The sequence below is a fragment of the Balearica regulorum genome, chromosome 4 (assembly GCF_011004875.1).
Source record: "Balearica regulorum gibbericeps isolate bBalReg1 chromosome 4, bBalReg1.pri, whole genome shotgun sequence".
NCBI classification, from domain to species: domain Eukaryota; kingdom Metazoa; phylum Chordata; class Aves; order Gruiformes; family Gruidae; genus Balearica; species Balearica regulorum.
Window position 1 is genome coordinate 34,636,112 of NC_046187.1, and position 19,494 is coordinate 34,655,605.

Consider the following 19,494-nt stretch of genomic DNA (forward strand, 5'->3'; position numbering starts at 1 on the left):
AAAAAATGATGAAAGGCACAGGCCAGCAAGCTAGGAAAAATCCTACAGTCAAGCAACATAAAGAGCCACATACTCAAGCCTCTTTTAAAACAGATCTTCCTGACTCATCTTCTAGATCCTAATGTGTAACTCACACCAACTTACACTCTCACCTGTTTGGGTGTAAGTCTGGAAGAAAAATGTATACTTCAGCTCTGGGTTTCACTCTGCACACAGAACCCCATGGATGCCTCAAATACCTCAGATGTGCCTCTGGCCAAGGGTTAAATCTCAATCTGTGTTTTAAAGTACATTTGGTGGTGATTGAAAAAAATCGGGGAGAAAAGAAATATTGCTGTGACAAGTTTTTTAAAGCGTCATGTATTTTAAACTGCCCTGAATGCTATAGATGAGTATGTTGCAAGTGGCTGATCTGCTATACACTTCAGATAATTCATTATACAATGCTACTGATATGTGTGAGAAAAAGAAATGGTAGGAAGTTTCTCCAAAGTCTATTACATACATCTGTGAGTTCAGTGGTTGTCAAGATGGCGGCATGAGAAAGATTCTTTGTTATGACTGTATAGGATGTAGGGACATTTTTTTCTGAATAAGGAAAGTCTGTGATGATAAATAATTCTTGAAATCATACCAGACTGCTCGTTATACATTTCAGTACTATGAAAGAGGATCGAGTTTTGTAAAAAAAAATTAAAAAAAAAAAAAATCACTCTGTATCTTACCATTATCCTACCAATATATGGGGTACATAGCTGACCCCCAAGTGGAAAAAAGCAGAGTGTAAAATGTGTTATAGAAGCTTATGCCTTGAGATGGTGTTAGTCTCCTATTTGTCTGGTCTGCATTGCAATGAAAACAAACCAAAGTCTAAAAAAGGCCACAAATGCCACATTCTCTCTGCTGTGTTGATGAAACTTTTAATTACAAAATGAGTGAAGCTAGTTAAACTCCATGAAACTGTCGATTGTGTTGGCCTAGCGCAATTACAATCATTGCAGAAACATACCTTTCTGCTAGCTCTTTCCCCCTTCTCTTAGCAATATTGCTCCAAAAACGTGGAAGAACAGAATTTTGAAACTCCACAAAATGCAATTTGCATCACTGGTTTTGTGATGCCTTTGTTAACGGCCAAGATCAATAAACTGTTTAAGTGTGTCGGTATGCTCTGCTGGCTGCACGTAGGTATGAAATGAACCCAGTTTCTGGTGTAGCCTTCTGAACTGGAGAAACTGAGTGGATTGGAAGAACTCCATATCCACTCACTGCAAAAGTGGGGAATTTATCTCTGAAAACACACTTACAAATTTGCTAGCTGTTGAATGAGATCAGTACATAAAATGGATCACATTCATTTTTGGTGCAATTATGTCATCCTCAAAAATGGGTTGAACTCTGCATGTCTTAAATTCCAGATCTTACACTTGGTCCTGTGATTTTTCTGCATGATTTTGTAACAGCAGTGTCCATCAGTGAACTCAGCTTCAAGTATGCTAAAACTGCAAGTCTTAAATTCATAATTCATGAAAATAAAACATTGAAGGAATGTGAAATAAATACGTGTTAATAAAAATATTCCCTAACAGAAACTGCATGGATTTTAAGGGAGTTATACCAAGAAAATTTCTGGCCAATTATTTGATAGTAATAGTCTCTAGATGCTAAGGAAAGTAACTCCTGAAATACTTCTACACGAGTTCTCACAGAAACATCAATTATGTTGAGGTTCTATGCTGCACAGTTGAGCGGAGAGGGATGCCGTGTAGTGTACTGTATTACATATTATCAAGGCAATATACTGGCTGTACTAGGCATGGGCAAGGAAAAACCTCTATTATTTTTGAGTTAGCTAAATCCTCTTCGATGTTTCTGAAATAAGATAGCAGGACAAATCCTGAGAAAGTGAGACATCTGATAAAAAGCGATGCTTGGAATCTAATCCAACAATAACGATAGTCAAATTTCTACAGGGATAAAAGACAAGGCTCCCACAGGCTACATCTACGGTAGTAAATTAGGCAGTGCCAGGAAACATACTGTGTTCTCCCAAACAGCTCCTGGGCATGGTGGACAAGATTGCTATCTCCACATTGCCCTTGGTGGGCCCATATTTACCCGCATGCATCTTCAAACAGACATGTGTTACCTCTTGCTTTCACCGCTCCCATAATGACTCTCTATCTCATCGCAGCGTGATGAAAAAGAGCCTGAGATCTGGAGGATCTTCTTAGGACTTCCTCCCACGTTCGCTGCAGTCTCGTCTCACAGGGAGTTGCTGGACTGGCCCTGCACTTGGAAATGTGAAATTCTCTGAAAGACAGGGCAAAGAGCTGGCTTTCATCAGTGCATCCAGCACTACCGCCTGCTCGCTCTACCACGTTCAGCAGCTTCCTTCAACAGGTTTTGCAGGTGCTGAGGCGCGAGAGCTGCATGTTTAGATGCGACAGGCGCACTACCCGCTGGGGCTGTGGCCACTTCCCCAGAAACACCCATCAGCCCTGCCCAAGGAGCCGCGAGCTGATAGCAACACTTCAGCCGCTCCTGTGGGGAGCGGATGGTGCCTGCTGCTGCTGCCCCGCGTTTCTGGGAGGAGTGGACAAGCTGTACAAGGCCCCGGGGGGGATTGCATTCCCCTCAGAGCTCCCAGGCAGGGGGCTGCGCTGGTGCCATGCTCTGCCAGGGGGTGGGAGGACACCAGAGGGAGGTCTAGCCGCTGAGCCCTCGGCCACCATCAGTGCAAGGCTAAGGACTGCAGCGCCAGGATGAAACCACCTCTGGTTGCTACAGCTGACTCCCCACTTGCCTGCACACAGACTGAATCATGAGTCACCCCAAGAAGTCAAAAGGCAGCACAATGAACAGAGCCAAGAACCAGACCAAATAGGATTGAGATCTCTAAAAGCCTTAGTCATATGAATAGCTCACAAAAGAGTTTCTTTCAACTCCAACCTCGTACCATCAGTGTTTTCTTGTCAAAATCAGCATCTTTTCTTTTGCTAAACTGTGTATGTTGCCTGTGAGTGGCATTTTTGGCCTTAAAAACAATCAGCACAAATTGAAGGCATCTCAGATGCTTGCTGAAGTCCATGCACTCAGGGAGGGCTTAGCTACCTCCACACCCCCAGCTGAGTTGTGCTGTTCAGTTCTGGCACCTTCCTAAGCATGAAAACACCAAACACAGCTGAAAGGTCCCACCACACTAAAAACCGACCAAAACCAGCACCCAGTTCCTGTCCATATAGATTTTTCTTGCCCACCTCCACTGGTTTCTTTTCAGGTTTAATCACAGATGTAAAGGCTATCTGTTTATCCAGCTAAGAAGTTAACCAATGGACAGCATGTGCTTAATGATGTGAGTGTGGGTCGCTTGCTCTGGACACATGGTTTTCAGTAAAGCCCACTGGGTTTCTGATTTTTTTATAGCCCAGGGGCAAGTCAGTGCACTAGGCAAAATGTTAAAATCCCAGAGACCGGTTACACAATTAAATACACAATTAGCGATGTCCAGTGAAGGAAGCCAAGCTCAGCTCTTCCTACACCAACACCAGGATTTACATAATTATTGCCCACAGACTGGACGCACCTGGCTGCACGCAATGCCCTTTCGCCCCTTGTCGCAGGGCTGGATCTCCTCAAGCTTTGATGGAGGCTGCCTGCCAGAGCGGCCCGTGGGCAGTGCTGGAGGGACCTCTGGTGAGCCTCGGCGGGGGGCGGGGGGCACTCAGAAGCCACCTGGATCTGTTCTTGGGGCACGCTCCGCCTCAGCATCACAGCTGCACTATCACCCTCTGCCAAACCTCAATGCGCTGTCCCCAGCATGACGCTGCAAGTGAAGGAAAACCAGTCACATCATGTAAAGTCCAGTAAAATCACATGGGAATCAAATGCTGGTGTTTTAGTCACCTTTAAAAGTAATTCAAGGTTAAGCGTCCCCGGTGTCCTTTTTTTCAGTCAGACCTAATAGGCCCTTTCCTAAAATCAGATTGATTTTTTTTTTTCCTAGGGATTATATACTTATATATATATGTACATCCACATATATTTGATAAATAGATAGATAGATCAACAGCTATAGACAGTTGCATTTAATTAAGGTGGTACTCCCAATCTCCTGGCTCTTCCCATCTGCACCTGCTTCACACCGGTTACGTTCTGGGTATGTTCACAAACCTCAGTTGGGATTCTGTGTGTCATGGTGCTCATTTTCATGTTTCTCCGGTCTCCCTGACAGTGCCTACACATTGAGCTTCACAGGCCCTTTCGCCTTGGGAACACAGGTAAACCCAGTTGGGGTTTTTTTCCAAAGTCGATGTTTCTGTGTCATGTGAAATTAATAACTGGCATCATATCTAAAATATCATTTGAACGTGCAGTTTATTTCTACTGAACACCAGTCTGCCACAACTGAAGGCCCTTGAAACCCCTGTTAAATCGTGGCTTACCTGCGGTTCTGTGTTTCCAGGGTACTGCACAGGAGAGCAGCAGGTATGGCAAAGAACCCACTGCAGCAGGCAGCTACACCAGAGCTGCTGGAGCATTTTAGTGGTGAATCTTGGGGCCAGCCCATCATCATGTAAATCCACACTCCTTTGTTGGTGTTGTTTTGTAGGAACTTAGTACCATTAGTGTATCCCCAAGTCCAACAAAACAGCTCATCAGTGGGGAACCCACCAGCCCTGCTTTGCAAGTGAAAGGCTCATCATGAACTCTTTCAATATCAGCAGGCTATTTAAAAATGGAATTTGTGGCACTCTGCAAGAGACTTCTGTAATTTCAATTAGGCTTTCTTTGGAATGGGCTATCTGAGAAAAGAACAGTTTTGGAAAATAAAGGCTTTATCTACTTATTAGCAAGTCAATAAAAGCCATGAAGACTCCAAACTTCTGCTTTGGCTTTGTGTGCCTTAACAGGCCAAACAACCTAGCTTCATTTGAAACTGGTTTCAAATTACTTGCAGATGGCTGGATGTAGATGAAAGACTGCATAAAGGTGTTCCTTATTCTATTCTCTACTCCCTAGACTATTGGGCTATGTGCTGACACTTGGATGCTTGTTTTACAATATCATTTGACATGTGGGATTTATGTGTCAAAATTTCGTTTAAAGCCAAGAAAACGTCAACTAGCAAGTACAGAGAAGCAGCAAAAGACTGTGCTTTTCAAGACAGAAGTCAGTGAGTCGGACACTGCCAAGTCTGAACCCTGTACCAAGCACACACAGACAAAAATTTGACCCAACTGCCAACAAACTAAGATTCCTTTGGTGTGTTCTGCTGAGATTCCATTACTGCCTTTATCATTAAGAAAATAATGTAATAAAATGAGACCTTTTCCCTGAATGCATTAATAAAGATAACTTGTTGGTCAAGCTCCAAAACCACTGGAGCCACATTTAATTTACTGCTTTTATGGATTTAGGATTTGGTTTGCTGCTATGTTCAGTCCACTGCAACAATATAATGGGAAATTGTAATGGCATGTTTAAAAGAAAGGGTTCATAATCTATCACTGAAGCTTTAAAATGTCTTGTGCAGACATCCACAATTAAATGCTACCAAAAATGGGCATTTCACATGGTTTCACCACAGCTCACCAAAGGGGGAAGAGGGGAAGATCCAAATAACCATCAGTATAGCTTTTTGTGCTAGTAACCTTGAAAGAGTTTGGGGAAGAGAACTGCTAAAACAGCTTTTAAGGACTGGCAACCCCATTCTGCTGCTCCTCATATTAAGAGTGTCTGTGTGTTACTTCATAAAATATCAGATAGCACACCGCTACATTTCCAATTAATAAAAATAACAATGAGTTTTGTGAAGGTCTTTCTGATATCTTATGACTAGTTTTTCAGAAAGGCACTGGTCCTTTGCCCGTGCCTAGTTCAGGCAGTGGAGACTTTGCCATCACCAACACATAAAGCACTGAGAAACCCAGAGCACCCGTGGAGCACAGGACCATGGGCACAGGGATCATGACAGGGATAAAGGTGGTATGAAAGACCCATATCCCATCAATCTCCACATAAGAAGATACGTGCTTTTTAAAGGCCTGACTCTGCAGCCTCCTGCACGGAGCAGAAACTGCTCCAACAGCTGCGTTCACTTGAGCTTGCTGTTGCCTTGTGATGCGGGGAAAAATGGGGAACTGAGCATTGGCTTGTTTGAAATGTCTCTTACCTGTAAAGGAGATCATTCTTGAGAGTGAGGTTTTAAAGTGAAATGCCAGCCTGGAGGATTAGACATAAAGTGGCATGGCTTTGGCTCACGTGCAAAAGATGGGCTCAAGCGGTCCTCTAAATGCCACGTGTGTTTCTTCCCTTCTCCTCCTCCTCCCAGGGCAGCAGGAGCCTCCTCTTTCTCCTGCTCCGACTGTAGGAGATGACAGCAGGAGCTCGCTCTCCGCAGGGCTGAGCAGTCTCCCATGACGCCATGACGCGATCCAGCCCCGGGTGAAAACAAATGAAAGCTCCTGACAGAGAGCGAACACCAAACCCACCCGGTTCCTTTGGATTTATGTTAAGATTGTGGGTTTCAGTAAAGAATGTCTGACAAATCCTTTCAAATTGTCTTAGGAAATGTGCCCGTCTCTTCGCTTTCAGGCAAGGGAGGAAGGAATTTGCCATTTTAATTTAACCATCAGGATTGATTAAATGCTTTGTAGGTCATGCTGGAAAAAGGCATTCTTCAACCCAGGTGAAAAAAAAACAGCCTTGTTTAGAAAACACAGCTCGTACAGTGACTTGCTCTAGCTGCTGAATTAAACAAACACATTGGTTTTTATTTGCGTTCAGGAGTTTCCACTTGTGCAGCTTTTGCCAGAAGACTGAAGAGGTCCGTGATGTGTAATTTACTGCTCAGTGATTTTAAAGATGAATGTTTGGATTCTCATTGATATTTGATTTTTATTGCTCATTTTGTTACCAGGGAGGTTTCCACATGCAGCTTTATATGAACTCGGTCTGGTTTCTTGTTCTGTGCTCAGGATGCAGCATGTCTTGCTTCTCTAAGAGTTTGGAAACAAATGCTCTGAGGTTTTTCGGTTTGGTTTGCTTTTCTTCCTCTCCACAGGTCATGCTTATACTTTCTATTAATTCCTTGCTGAAGGTCAATTCTTTATTGTTGGGATTTCCATCACTGGTTTTGGGAATCCTCATCCGTGCAGACTTGGAGAGCCAGGCTCCCCACAGCAGCTGCAGCAGTGGGGCATGGGGGATGCTGCCCACATCCACACTTCTGTATGTCCTAAAACCTACCTGAAGCCTGTGGGCTTGTGTCTCAAACATGGGCCCACCATGACCAGTGAGAAATGGACGAGACCCTGAACAGCCCGATTGCACCAGGGCCCTTTCTGCCTCCTCAGCTTTATCACCGTATGGATGCTGTGAAGTCCACCCTGACCAAAGCGGCTTCTAGGAAGCTGTTATAAGAGGTGAAAGGCCACAAAAAGTCCTAAAGTAGGGCTCAGATCAAGTTTAGAAGTTTAAATCCAAAACACTAACCCTGACAGCTCATGGTCAGCAGGCAGCTGACCTACCTGGGAGCACTGGGACTTGGACGCCCCATTGATGAGGGCCGAGCATGGCCCTCCTGCCCACACCGGGAGCTGCCCCAAGCCTTGGCAGCTCATCAAGCTTAAGCTGAGTCAAGGCCCACTAACGAGACCCCCTTAGAGGGTCGCTCCAGTAGATGCCAAAAGGGCATGCCTGATAGGTGTTGTCAGAATAGGACTTTTCACAGAATACAACAGCGACGCTCTTGAACGGTGGACAGAGGGAGGCGATACCCCTTTACACAACAGCCGAGTGGCTGTAATGCTCTGCCAAGGAGCAAGCAAATCCACTTCATTTCCTCCTCCCTGCGGAGGGCTTACAGCTCACCAGGTTCTCCTGATTGTGTTTCACCTGGGCGCCTAATCAAACAAACCGTTCATGAAATAAGAGCTGACTGAGCAATATTTCAAACCCTGTAACTCTACGTGCAATAGAAGTTGTTTTAAAATTACTTGCCAAATTAGCTCAAGCGAGCCAGAAGCACCAACTCCTAGCCAAAGCTCTCAGTGCAAGTTTGAAAGTTGAAATAAAATTTTTAGGGTTCTTGAAAGTACAGGAGATGAGGGAAATGGCATTCACATTTATTACAGAAATGTAATTCATAATCCCAGCAGTGGGAATGCTAATGCCTTTTGATTGATTACAGCGATTTCTTTGCGAAAGCGAAAAGATCTCTGGACCTGAGGACACTACAAAGAGCAAATGAAACGTCCTGTAATCAAGGCTATGACTCAGGAAAGCAGTTAGGTATATGCCTTACCTTAAGTACCTGCTTAGGTGCTGCATAGGGTTGTGCTTAAGTCAATGTGGTTTTTTTCCTGTAATAACCTTTGTCTTGCCTTGTTCTTAGTGAACGCATTCTTTTTTCTGCTTCATTTGATTTTTAAGAAAAATAGCTTTCCAAAAATGGCTAAAAATATTTTCACAGATTTATCACTAATGTTTCTTATCTGCCATTAATAAAGCATACAAGATCCGTCTCTAAAAATTGACACTGACTTCAGTATGTCTATCATCCCAAACGAAAAGCACACGTCTTCCAACACACCACTTCTGAACATTTTTCGACATCCAATTAATTTTTTCCTCCCCTCTTCCTGCACATTGGCTTGTAGTGTGGAAGGGCTGTGGCAGGCAGAAGTGTCTTCTTCTGTGGGTATTCCACCATGGTGTATGAACCACCTCCTATCTGTTGCTCTGTTTATAGAAAGTGAGGCTTATTTACTGTCACAGACACACACAAATAGCACTGAAGGCCAAAAAGACATCCAGAAAATTCTGAGTTACAATGCAATTGCATTCCATCCCTCACTGATCCTTCTCTTGAGTACCTGGTGCAGCACACATGGTCCTTTCGGCCATCATCCAGCAAAGCACTTAAGCGCTCCCCAACTTTAAGCACATGATTAGTCCCATCAATGTCTGTAACAAATAATACGCTTCCTCTCACTGCCTCTGCAGTGGATAGGGGAGAGGAGAGATGAGATTTTTAACAGATCCATGTATATTTGCAACAATAGGTTAAAGAATATCTTACGCCCACGTGTTGTGCAGTTTTGTATCATTGATAAACTCTTGAATTCTTCGGAACAGATAACTTGGCACTGAGCATGTTCCTCTCGGAGAACTAGATGCTTGCTAGGCCTGAGGTTTTAAACCTAAATCATTCTTCAGTCTTGTACAAGAAATAAAGTGAATTTTAATTTAATGGGAAAATGCCTAAATGGATTTTCCTTAAAGTTTCACATATGAGAAGTATGTGTCATTGCTTTTTTGGAGGGAAGGACTTCTAAGCACCTGCAACTAAAGTCTTCAAAAGCAAGTGCCACGCAGAAACATAAGCAGAGTGGTTTCAGTGTCGTTTCCCCGGGCATCAGCTGTAAAGCAAACTGTGACCATTCAGAGAAGTAAAAGGTTTGCATTAATGTATCATGATTCCTGTAAATTTCTCCTATGAATAAGCATGCTTTCAGATTAAGAATTGGTAATTTATCTGTACTGACTGCTCCACTCTTGTTGCTTCAGCTGCACCCCCACCCTGGGGATCACAACAGGGGGTGATTGCCTGCATCTGACAGCTCCCCCAAAATAATAATAATTAAAAAAAAAAGGGAGGAGGGAAGCGAGAAAGGAATATAATTGCTAAAACATGGGCTGTACTCAGAAATTGCTTTTTTTTCCCCAAGTAATATACATTGGAATCTCAAGTAAATGGAGGGTGTAATTCTTTGTGAAATGGACACAGAGTTAACACAGAAGCAAATACTCAGAAACACAAACCGGGACATGCACACATATATGTATATGTCTGTGTTCTACTCAGACACACACAGAAACTGTGATTCCTTTTATCCGGTTAATTGTATGTCTTCCCCTAACATCTTACTTTCTGTACTTTCAAAGCCTTATTTTTTAATTAAAAACACTTAATTTTTAAAATTTTTTTAATTTTTTTTTTTAACAACAAAGCCACAGCAGACTTGTGGTAGGCTTCTGGAGTGCAATTACTCAATTCCATAGCACCAGTCCCTTTTCTTTTTGGATGGTAGTCACAGACTCCAGATGCCAATGTACTGAGGCTAATTTTTTCCATCAGCAACATCCAGTTATTTGGCAGGCTGCTCCAGCATTTTTGCTGGCTGTCTCGGAGCGGTTAAATGCCAGTGCTCTCTATATTGCCTGGGAAACTGATTTACCTGGGTGGTATTTTAATAAATGTTTTGCCTTACCCATACATTTATGCAACAGCTTCCTACTAATAAGCATGCCTGTGAATTATCTTCTCATTTGATTTCCACAAAGATATATTTTTATTTGTAGTCGGAGTCCTGTGCTTAAATGTTCTTTCATGATTCACAGGCTCCTGTGGTCACAAATCCAGGGTACAAGGATTCCTGCACCCCTGGGTTAAGCAGAAGTGGAATCCATGCAATTAATTCTCCTCAATTCACTAGCCAGCCCGAGAGACAGAAGGGAAATGGTTTCAGACTGATCCCAATTTCAAATTGCATTTGTTTCATCAGCAGAACACTTCCCTCCTCAGTGCTACTTCCACTTGACTAAAACATTCTACATGATTCAGAACTTTTAGAACAAACTAATTTCCAGGTGAAAAACTATTACAAATATTTTTTTATTTTTTTTTAATTTGCCTAGCAAATGTTGAAAAAAGGGTGTTCTTTGTTTGTTTTTCCTTCTTTTTTCTGACCAGAAGCGTTCATGGAGTTTCATATGAATCTACAAGTAAATTTACTTGCCTTCAAGCTTAATTTTTTTATCCATAACATGTCGTTAACTTCATATTATATCATAAAACTGATATAAAAATAAAAGATTGGTGCTAACTTGATATATATATATGTAAAAACACATAAATGTATATACATACACACATATACATACATGCATGCTATTAGCTGCCCATCATCCATAGTTTACTTGGAAATATATAATGCCTAAGCTGAGTGACATAAAATTGGACCTCCGTAAAGGCCAGCAGAAGGCACGGTTCAGTCGGGACAAGGGCCAGGGCTACAAGGAGAATTAAGGCTCTTGGTGTCCACGTGGCACTAGATGAATGGGACACACCTGCACCTGGGGACACCTAGGTTGGATACCAAGAAAAACGTTCTCACAACGTAGCTAGCTAAATGCTGTCCAAGCCTGCCTGTGGAGGATGGAGGTATTCAAGATCAGACCGAGAAGTGCCTGTTGGCAGAGGTTTGGGTGCAGCTGATGTTGCAGGATGACAGGGAAGAGCACCTGGGTGGTCCATAAGCCCAACCTCCAGTCCAGCTCAGTGAGCCTGAGACACCAGGCTTGCTCTCCTGGCTGTCCTCACCTCTTTCTTTCACCAGCATTTGCCTCCCTTGCACGTGAGAGATGACAGACCATTGCTTACATCCCCTACGATCGAAACAGCAGGCGCTTTCCAGGGAATGAGGAATGGTAGCCTCTCCTCGCAGGAAGCCAATGATGTGCTGCTGTTCAGCTGAAACACTGGTCGTCTTTCCTGTGGGCTAAGTCACGATGATTAAGCCTTCTTCTGGTTTGTATATTAAATCTTCGCATTTTAATTAGGGGTTCGGGAGGAGGGCTGTTTTCTTTGGAAGAGGAAGGATGTGACTTTCATTTTTTCAATCCAGCACTCCCTCCTTTTGGGAAAGTCCTCCCATGGAGCTGAAATGTGGATAACTGGCTCTTGTGTTAGGAAAAGCATCATCTGTGGAGCGCGTAGGCTGGAGGACAAAGCATCCCTTGGCTGCGGGGCGCGTGCTTCGGGGCCATGGGGTGGCAGGCGGCTCTCCCCACCACCCGTGATGGGAAGCGCTGCCCTTTTCACTGCGTGCTGCTCCGAGCAAACAGGAGGTTTCCTTCCGCCCCTGCAGAAGCAGGTATCTGTGCATCTGTGCCGTGCGGGTGCAGAAAGCGTCAGGGAAAAGCACCCGCAAGCCAGTGTTAACATGCGCACAGCCGCCTCCGCGTCCCTCCAGAGCAATGTCACTGCTAGATTGGCTTCACGCTCTGTTACGGGCTTTCTTCGCACGAGAAACAGGTTCTTCATGCTGGGACTTTTCCTCCTTCGCATTTTTTCTGCAATCCCAGCTGGTTTCAGTGCTGTCAGAGCCTTCACAAGAGCCGTGTCTGCCTCCCTTGGAGCTGGTGACAAGCCACACAAATGACCACAAGAACATTTTGTCTCATTCCTGTGCCTGGAGCCTTTCTCCTCCCCACCCCAAACCACAGCCCTACCCAGAGCTGGGGAATGGAGGTGAAGCATTAAAACACATTTTGCTCTGTGCCAGTGAAAAAGAAACGTAGGAAGCAATATTTTTTTCGTAGAAAGTAGCAAACAATCTTTTTTTCTTGTAGGACCGAATGCCTCAGGATGATAAGAAATACCTCTTGAACTTTCTCTGAAGTGAGATTTCATATCCATCCCTGACACAGCAGCGTACAATGTCCATCTCCTCACCAATGTACCACAGTAGGAAATACGCTGATGACTGGAATAATCTGTAATTTTTATTTTAAATTAATGGAGGGCAGGTCCTCTTTGGGATGAATTGAAAAGTCTCCCTCTTGCCTTCACCGGTCATTTGATTTAATGTGCTGGACTGTGCCCGAGTGTTGCCAAACCAAGCTGGAGCCCTTGGGGAAGAGCTGCCGGTGCCAGGGCTCCCACTGGAAAACCAGGACAGTGGCTTCCTCCGTTTATCAGGTTCACAAGGAGCCTGCCACCAGCTTTGGGTACCTACATGCTCCTGCAAACCTGGCTCCACTGCCAAATGTGACTTCTCCTTATGGGGTGAAAAATGCATCATTTTCTTCCTTAACAGCAGAATTTAAGAAACCTCATCCCTGTGTCAAATGTGATATTAGCACAATTCTGTGTCATTTATGAGCAATTATATATTACTTGCAGCCTGACCTCCAGGGCTACTTAGCCCTCTCAATTTCCATTTAACTCAGCTGGGTCACCTTATTCTCCAATGCCTTTGGCTCACTTCTATCGTGTTATAAAAGATAAATTTACAGATGGAGACACAAGGATGAAATTGCATAGGGTATGAGGCAAAGATAAACCTATGGAGACCTAAAGAAGTCACAGTTTGATGTCAGTTGTTACCTCGTACTGGCATTCTTAGTCACTCAGAAATGTAAGCAAGTTGCACATGCATGCTCTGCCGATAATGCTATTTGTCCCACGAAGTGTTCCTCCTTGACCAGTGACAAGCCAGGTCCTGGGAACTAAATCCTAATGCTATTTTATCACCAAGTGCTGCCACGCAGAAGATAAAACTCGTTACTCTCCCTGTTTTGCTGTCAGCCCCTTCTCCCCCAGCAGCTTGTCACATGCCATTCGCAGATTACACAGCTTTCATCTACCCAGCGGTGGACGCCCGTCTGCTGTGATTTTGCATGCTCGCGGCTGTAGGTCACGGGGAAGACTCAAAGCAATTCACTCTGCTGATGCAGCCGACGATCGTCCCGTTGCGAAGCCCACTGGTGGGCCACCAGGAATAGGAAGACCCAGCACTTACAGTGAGCAGCAACACTGACGTTGCGATGCTGTAGTGCAATTTTCAAATTTAAGGCTGCAGCTTCTCGTGTCTTTAGCCAGTAACAATTTGACAACTGCCTTCATACCGGCTGGGCTCCAACACCGCAGGGCTTCACCTTTCCAAGAGCAGTAGCAGTGGAAAGGAAATATGAAGAAATTGGAGAGAGCAGTGAGACAGCGGAGGGCTTTGCTCCAGGGTGGCAGTGCCTCATCCTTCATTTTTACTGCGTTATCTGTCACAGATGTCCGTAGGCTACGGCTTCCTGGACTCCTGTAAGATCAGGCTCCGAAAAGGGGAGAACAGATGAAGGTCTTTAAGCAAACGAGAGAAATCAATTACCATGATAGATGGGTTGTAGCAGTTAGAGGTGAAGAAACAAAAAGCAGCCAGCCAGCTCTCCTACAGCACGCAGCACTAGTCCATGTGAAGTAGCTGTAGCTCCCCCTCAGGAGGTGTTTCCAGCCATGTGAAGCACCCACGGTGAGCAGAACCGACGTCCACCACCGGCTGAGCACAGAGACAGGAGCGGGTCTCACCTTGCCCTCTGCCAACCCTGTAGCAAGGACAAACTCAAGAGCATCTCTTGGTTGACTCACGAGCTTCTGAAAATACGGCCTTGAAGAGATTGCACTGGGTTTTGTCTGCTTGCATGGCTTGATGCTTAGCAAGTAGTCATCCATCAGCAAGGAAAAGATTTTTTTTTTTCCTTTGAGAAATCTGCTGATTTTTTTTAAGGGTTTTTTTTTTTTTTCATTAGTTTTGTTAATGAAAGCAGGCAAAATGAAAAAAATAATAGCACTGAGTATATCACACCTTAGGCATTTAACACGAGAGGCTCCAACAGTGTCAGGTCTTCAGAAAGCATCAAGCAGTAACCTTCTGAAAATGAATCCTTTCTAAAGTTTTTCAGTATAAGTACTCAAGAAATTTGACCTGTAAAACTACAGTTTACTTTTAAAAATGTTTCTATAACCTGGGAATCATTTAACTACAATTTTGACATAGCAATAATTAATCAATCAAATCCTGATGGATATTTGTACGTATAGTCATTGACAAGATCGTTACTTTCTTACCTCTTATTAAGGTAATGTTAATATTCAATTGCTTGCATAAACCAGATTTATTTATTAGTTTTAGGTGTAAAATAGCTTGGTAGTTTTTATATTAAACCCCCCTGCTTATCTCCTGTACTTTCTGTCCAGAAGAAGATTTGAAACACAGCATTTTTTTCAATATCAAGCAAAATATTCTATCATCTGAGGTAGTTTCTCAGTGCTCAGTGAGAAAACCAGGCCTTGCCAGATATGAATAGTGGCCATGTGTTAGATGATAGATTTTCAATGCGCTTGTTTAATTTGCAATCATACACAAACTTAACAGTAAACAATCTCAGCAAATAATGAGCAATTGATGTGGAGCATTTTTTACTAGGAACAACGAGCATGAGAGTCAGGATGAAGACATTGCTTCAATTTCATGGACAATGCGAATTAGAAACAGGCTACATACATTCTGTTTTAACTTAGGGAATAAAATGTTTTCATTGTCTAAAAACTAGATTTATTTTCAATAACACTCAAACCCTATTTTTCTTCCTCCTAGTGATTTTCCAAAAATTTTCACAAGTAGAGAGTAGCTGTCTTAAATACAGCCAATAAATTTTGTTCCTTAGTTGGCTGTGACACAGCAAACAATAACTTTCTTGCTATTAATTGATAGCTACAGAAAAGATGCAATGGATCACCTCAGACAGCTCAGATCAATCTTTTCATGTTTAACATTTGTTTCGAAAACACAACTTTGCAAGTGATTGATGCGAGGAAAATTGGCTACAGTCTCTTTTCTGCCATATTGGCTAGAAAGGTCTATATTTCACACCTTACAGACTAATTTCAGCGTTTGGGGGCTTCCTCAGTCGAGTTTCTCCTATGTACCTGTCCCAGCCCATATCTGAAGGTGCCTAAAGGATGCTACAATGAGAATGACAGTTCATGGTATTTTCAGAGGCAAGAAAAAAGTAGGTGGAAGCTCCACTTCTATTCCTGCTGTTAAACCTGACAGCTGAGTGACTTCAAGCCACTTTTCCTTGCCTCCCCGCCCTTGCCTCTCCTGCAGGACACAGCAGGGACCACTGCCACGCTCCCTGCTCGATGACTGCCGAGCACCAGCCCCAGGAGCCTTGCTTGGCCCCCCCTCTGCCCAGCACTAAAGCAATTACACCAGCAGATTGCAAGAGAGCGCAAAAAAAAGATGCAAAATCCACCAAGATAAGCCAAATCAGCCCAAGCCCGCAAAGTAAAAACCACGTTCTTAGAATAAGAAAGAAAAGGCTGCACCACAAGTACCCCCCACAGATGTAAAATGTGGATGGGAGAGAAAACCACAACTCAGTAAAGCAAGGGGAAGAAAAGCACATTGAGAAGAGTACGGGAGTAGTGGGGAAGGGGCTGCCCTAAAAGATAAACAAGCAGGAGGATGGGAAGCAAACCCTGGAAAAAGAGGAAAAAAGACAAAGAACAGATGGTGGTGAGCAAATAAAGCCAGAAACCTAGCAAGGATTATAAAACATTTTTATATAAACATCAGATGAGGAAAGAGCCCATAAGACTGGTAAAATATTATTTATTAACTCACAGTCTGCATTTTCTGGTGCCCACCTGATTGGCAGGTGTATGAGCCCAGTTCCCGCAGGGAAAACTCACTCTTCAAGTGAGGCGCTGTGTCTGGAGGGAGGTGTTTTGTAGTTGTTTTGATGTGGATTTTTGCCTACATCCACAGGCTGTGATTTTGCTCAGAATCCCTTCAAATGCTGCAGGGAAAGAAGCTGCCAAAGACTGTTCAATTTGCAGCTAGGACCAGGGGACACTCTGCCAAGCCCCTGTAAAAAAGGGTGTTTTCCTAGTTCTTCAGGCAGGGTGACTGTGGATGTCATACATGGGACATTCAAGTTAAAGGACTGAAATTCTTGGAGAAAAATGCTTGTGGAAAGCTCGAGCTGTCTGAAATTGGAAAATATTCTTGGTCTGGATAAAACCAGAGGAAACAGTCCATCCTTGTTATGCCAAATATCTCTACAACAGAGAAGATGTGCTAATAACTACCTCACCTAATTGCTATTATTTATGAAACTGCAAAAACGTGTTATTTTTACTGAAGCAACAAAAGTGAGACACACGGAAGGACGATACATCCGGGTGCCTCCGTGCAGGGGCACCGAGACAGACACTTTCCCTGCAGTACAAGCTCCGTGTTAAGCCACGGGCGGGCGCAGGGCGAGGCTAAATCAGTTTATTTAGTCTGACCGATCCTGTGGTCAGTTTGAAATCTGGGGTCAATGAGAAATTATAACCGGTGAGTTAGGCCAAGAGAGCTAGTCCAAGAATTATGTTTACTGACTGCATTGGATCCTACAAAGGCTATTTATTACCTCTTACTAACTAATTAAACTTACTACCAATGGCATGACCAACCCCTGCAGTGCCTTCTGTTGTTGCTCGGACCTGCCGTTCCCCTTGAAATACTAGAGCAGCTGTCAAAAACCAGTGACTCTACTGCTGTTGGCAATTGTGCTGGGTCGTGTGTTACGTGCTGTGGTTATTTTGTGCTATTTGTGTGTTAGGTTGTTATGGGCATCTTCCTATGGTAGCCCCTCTTGCTTGCAATCGTTGCAGAAACCTGTTGTGAATGAGTTGTGTCCTGAGACAACAAATCACAGTGGTTTGTTGTTGCTAGGTTTAACCTTTATCAGTTCATACTGTTGCCTTGCTCCAGTTTCTCTGGCTTCAGTTGCCAAAGCTACAGGAACTCTAGCTCTCAGATTTCTGTTTAAAAAAATATACATGAGAAGCGAGGTTTTGTTATTGCTGTCCAGACATTTCTGTATAGATTAGATGTGTATAGATAGATAGATGGCTGAGCAGTTTTCTTCAGGAGTCATTATATTATTTACTACATTTTACCCTGTGCAGTGGATTGAGCACAACAGAAGTTAATATTTACCTATCTAAAGCTGCACTTCATTGCAAACTGGCTAAAATCATGCCTCCTGCCTGAAAAGCGACATATAAAGCATTGTACGATTGCAATAAAACCCCAAAGGCTACATATGAAGTGGATAATATTTAATGATAAAAGATAAATTGTTGAGTCATGTCTGACTAAATTAGATGCATCTTATTTCTGTTCAGCTATAGTCCCCTCTAGCAGGGGACAGACAATACCTTTTTAAAATGAGAACAGAGTTTTTGCAGTAAATGTAAACTAACTGAGAGGAACTTCATTGACCTCTGCCCCCTCTGAGGGCACAGGGATTTTTCTTGGCCACCGACATTAACTTTTTCATTTTCCTGGGTACATATTCTTGGCCTGTGTGATCAGCTTTATTGGTTTCACCTACACTTTTAAGAAAAGAATGAAATGTCTTTCCTTGATTTTATACTTTTCAGTTGACGCAGACGTACGATTTTGAATATGCTTGCTTCCAAGCCCAAGGAATGACCCAACAGGTCTCCTACGGAAGCCCTGCGTGGGGCAGGTGGGAGGTGCAGCCCCAGTTAGCCTCGCCAACAGCCTCAGTGACTTTCTAAAGCATCTCAACCCCGCGCCATGACCGGCCACCGCAGTCTGTACTTCCTCAGAGACCAGACATTTTTGCAAGGTTTCTTACATCAAGCTGATGTGTACAATTCCTAGTTCTTTTCCTCAAATGCTGTAGAAAATCCTTCTACAAATACCAGATCTCCTCCAGGCTTGCGTTCAATTTGCAAATGCTGTACGCATCTGTGTGTTTGTCATCTGGAGGTGAGGGGAAGGCATTGGAAAGGCCCCTTTTGGCAATGTCAGGATGTTATTTGTGCCAGTTAACACGGGGTTCCCACAAATAAAGACACTAAACCTTTAGCACCATAGCCACAGCTGCCTTCTTTCTTTAAAGTTTTTGACTGTAAAACACTTTAAAGTGTTTGTTAGTGTCTGCAGTGCATAAAATGCTGATCTAATGCTTTAGGTTTTAAATCAAGTTGACACTTGTATCAGTCTTAGTAATTCATTTGTGGTTGCACAGAAATATTCCCAAACATACACACCACCCAAAACGATTCATTCTGAATGCCTTGAAGATAAAGGAAGGCCTTTTCCCACACAGCGCATAATTAAATGGTGAAATGCATCGCTGTTACCTTATGGAAACCAGAAGTTTAAAGGGATTCAAAAAGAGATTAGGGTAGTTAACAGAAAACAGGTTAGCGCAGTGGCTCTCGAGCACAATTTTGCCCATACAGCTTGGAGCTTACCATGAGTCACAGCAGATACCAGACCCTCGATGAACCACGTGCTGGTTTTGGTACTGTTCTCCCGGGCATCTGCTGTTGGCCACGGCCGGGGCAGGACATGAGACTGTTCCTATGATCTTCACTGCCTTCCCTGGGAGCTGTGGATACAACAATCCTTCCTGCAGCCGCCTCTGGAGCAAAGTTATGACACTCTGGGAAGAGACCGCCAAGGCGTTTAAGCTGCGTCCTTGGGAGCAGATGCCCTTTGCTCTTTCTTCTGGTGGTACGCGTTCCAGCTCCAGTACCGTCACAGAGTTAAGATTGGGCTAGATGCGCACATGGGTGCAAAGAAAAGGAGAGTCTTTGCAAAGCCAGATACTACCACGGTCCCTCCACTCTGGGACTATTGATGAATGTTTATGCTCACAGCACTGACTGTTCATTAGCAGAAGCTGTCATTTTTTCATCTGAGATTACTTAGCTGAAGTGTTTTGCCAGTAAATTTCTGGCACCCCTCTTTGTGAGGAATGCCAGACACAGCAAACTGCTCACCACTTGCTGCATCTACACTTTTAAATAATTGACAGTTCAATTTTGTTCATTTTTACAGA

The 19,494-nt window shown here is 43.6% G+C and overlaps 1 long non-coding RNA gene across 1 annotated transcript; it reads right to left on the minus strand.

Annotated features, from left to right (window-relative positions):
- Nucleotides 1-752: 752 nt before the first annotated feature.
- LOC142601725 (uncharacterized) lies at nucleotides 753-19,023 on the minus strand. Its single transcript, XR_012835303.1, has 3 exons — nucleotides 18,905-19,023; nucleotides 3,584-3,823; nucleotides 753-2,310 (listed from the first exon to the last, which is right to left on the minus strand). It is a non-coding gene; the product is annotated as an uncharacterized LOC142601725 (long non-coding RNA).
- Nucleotides 19,024-19,494: the final 471 nt, after the last annotated feature.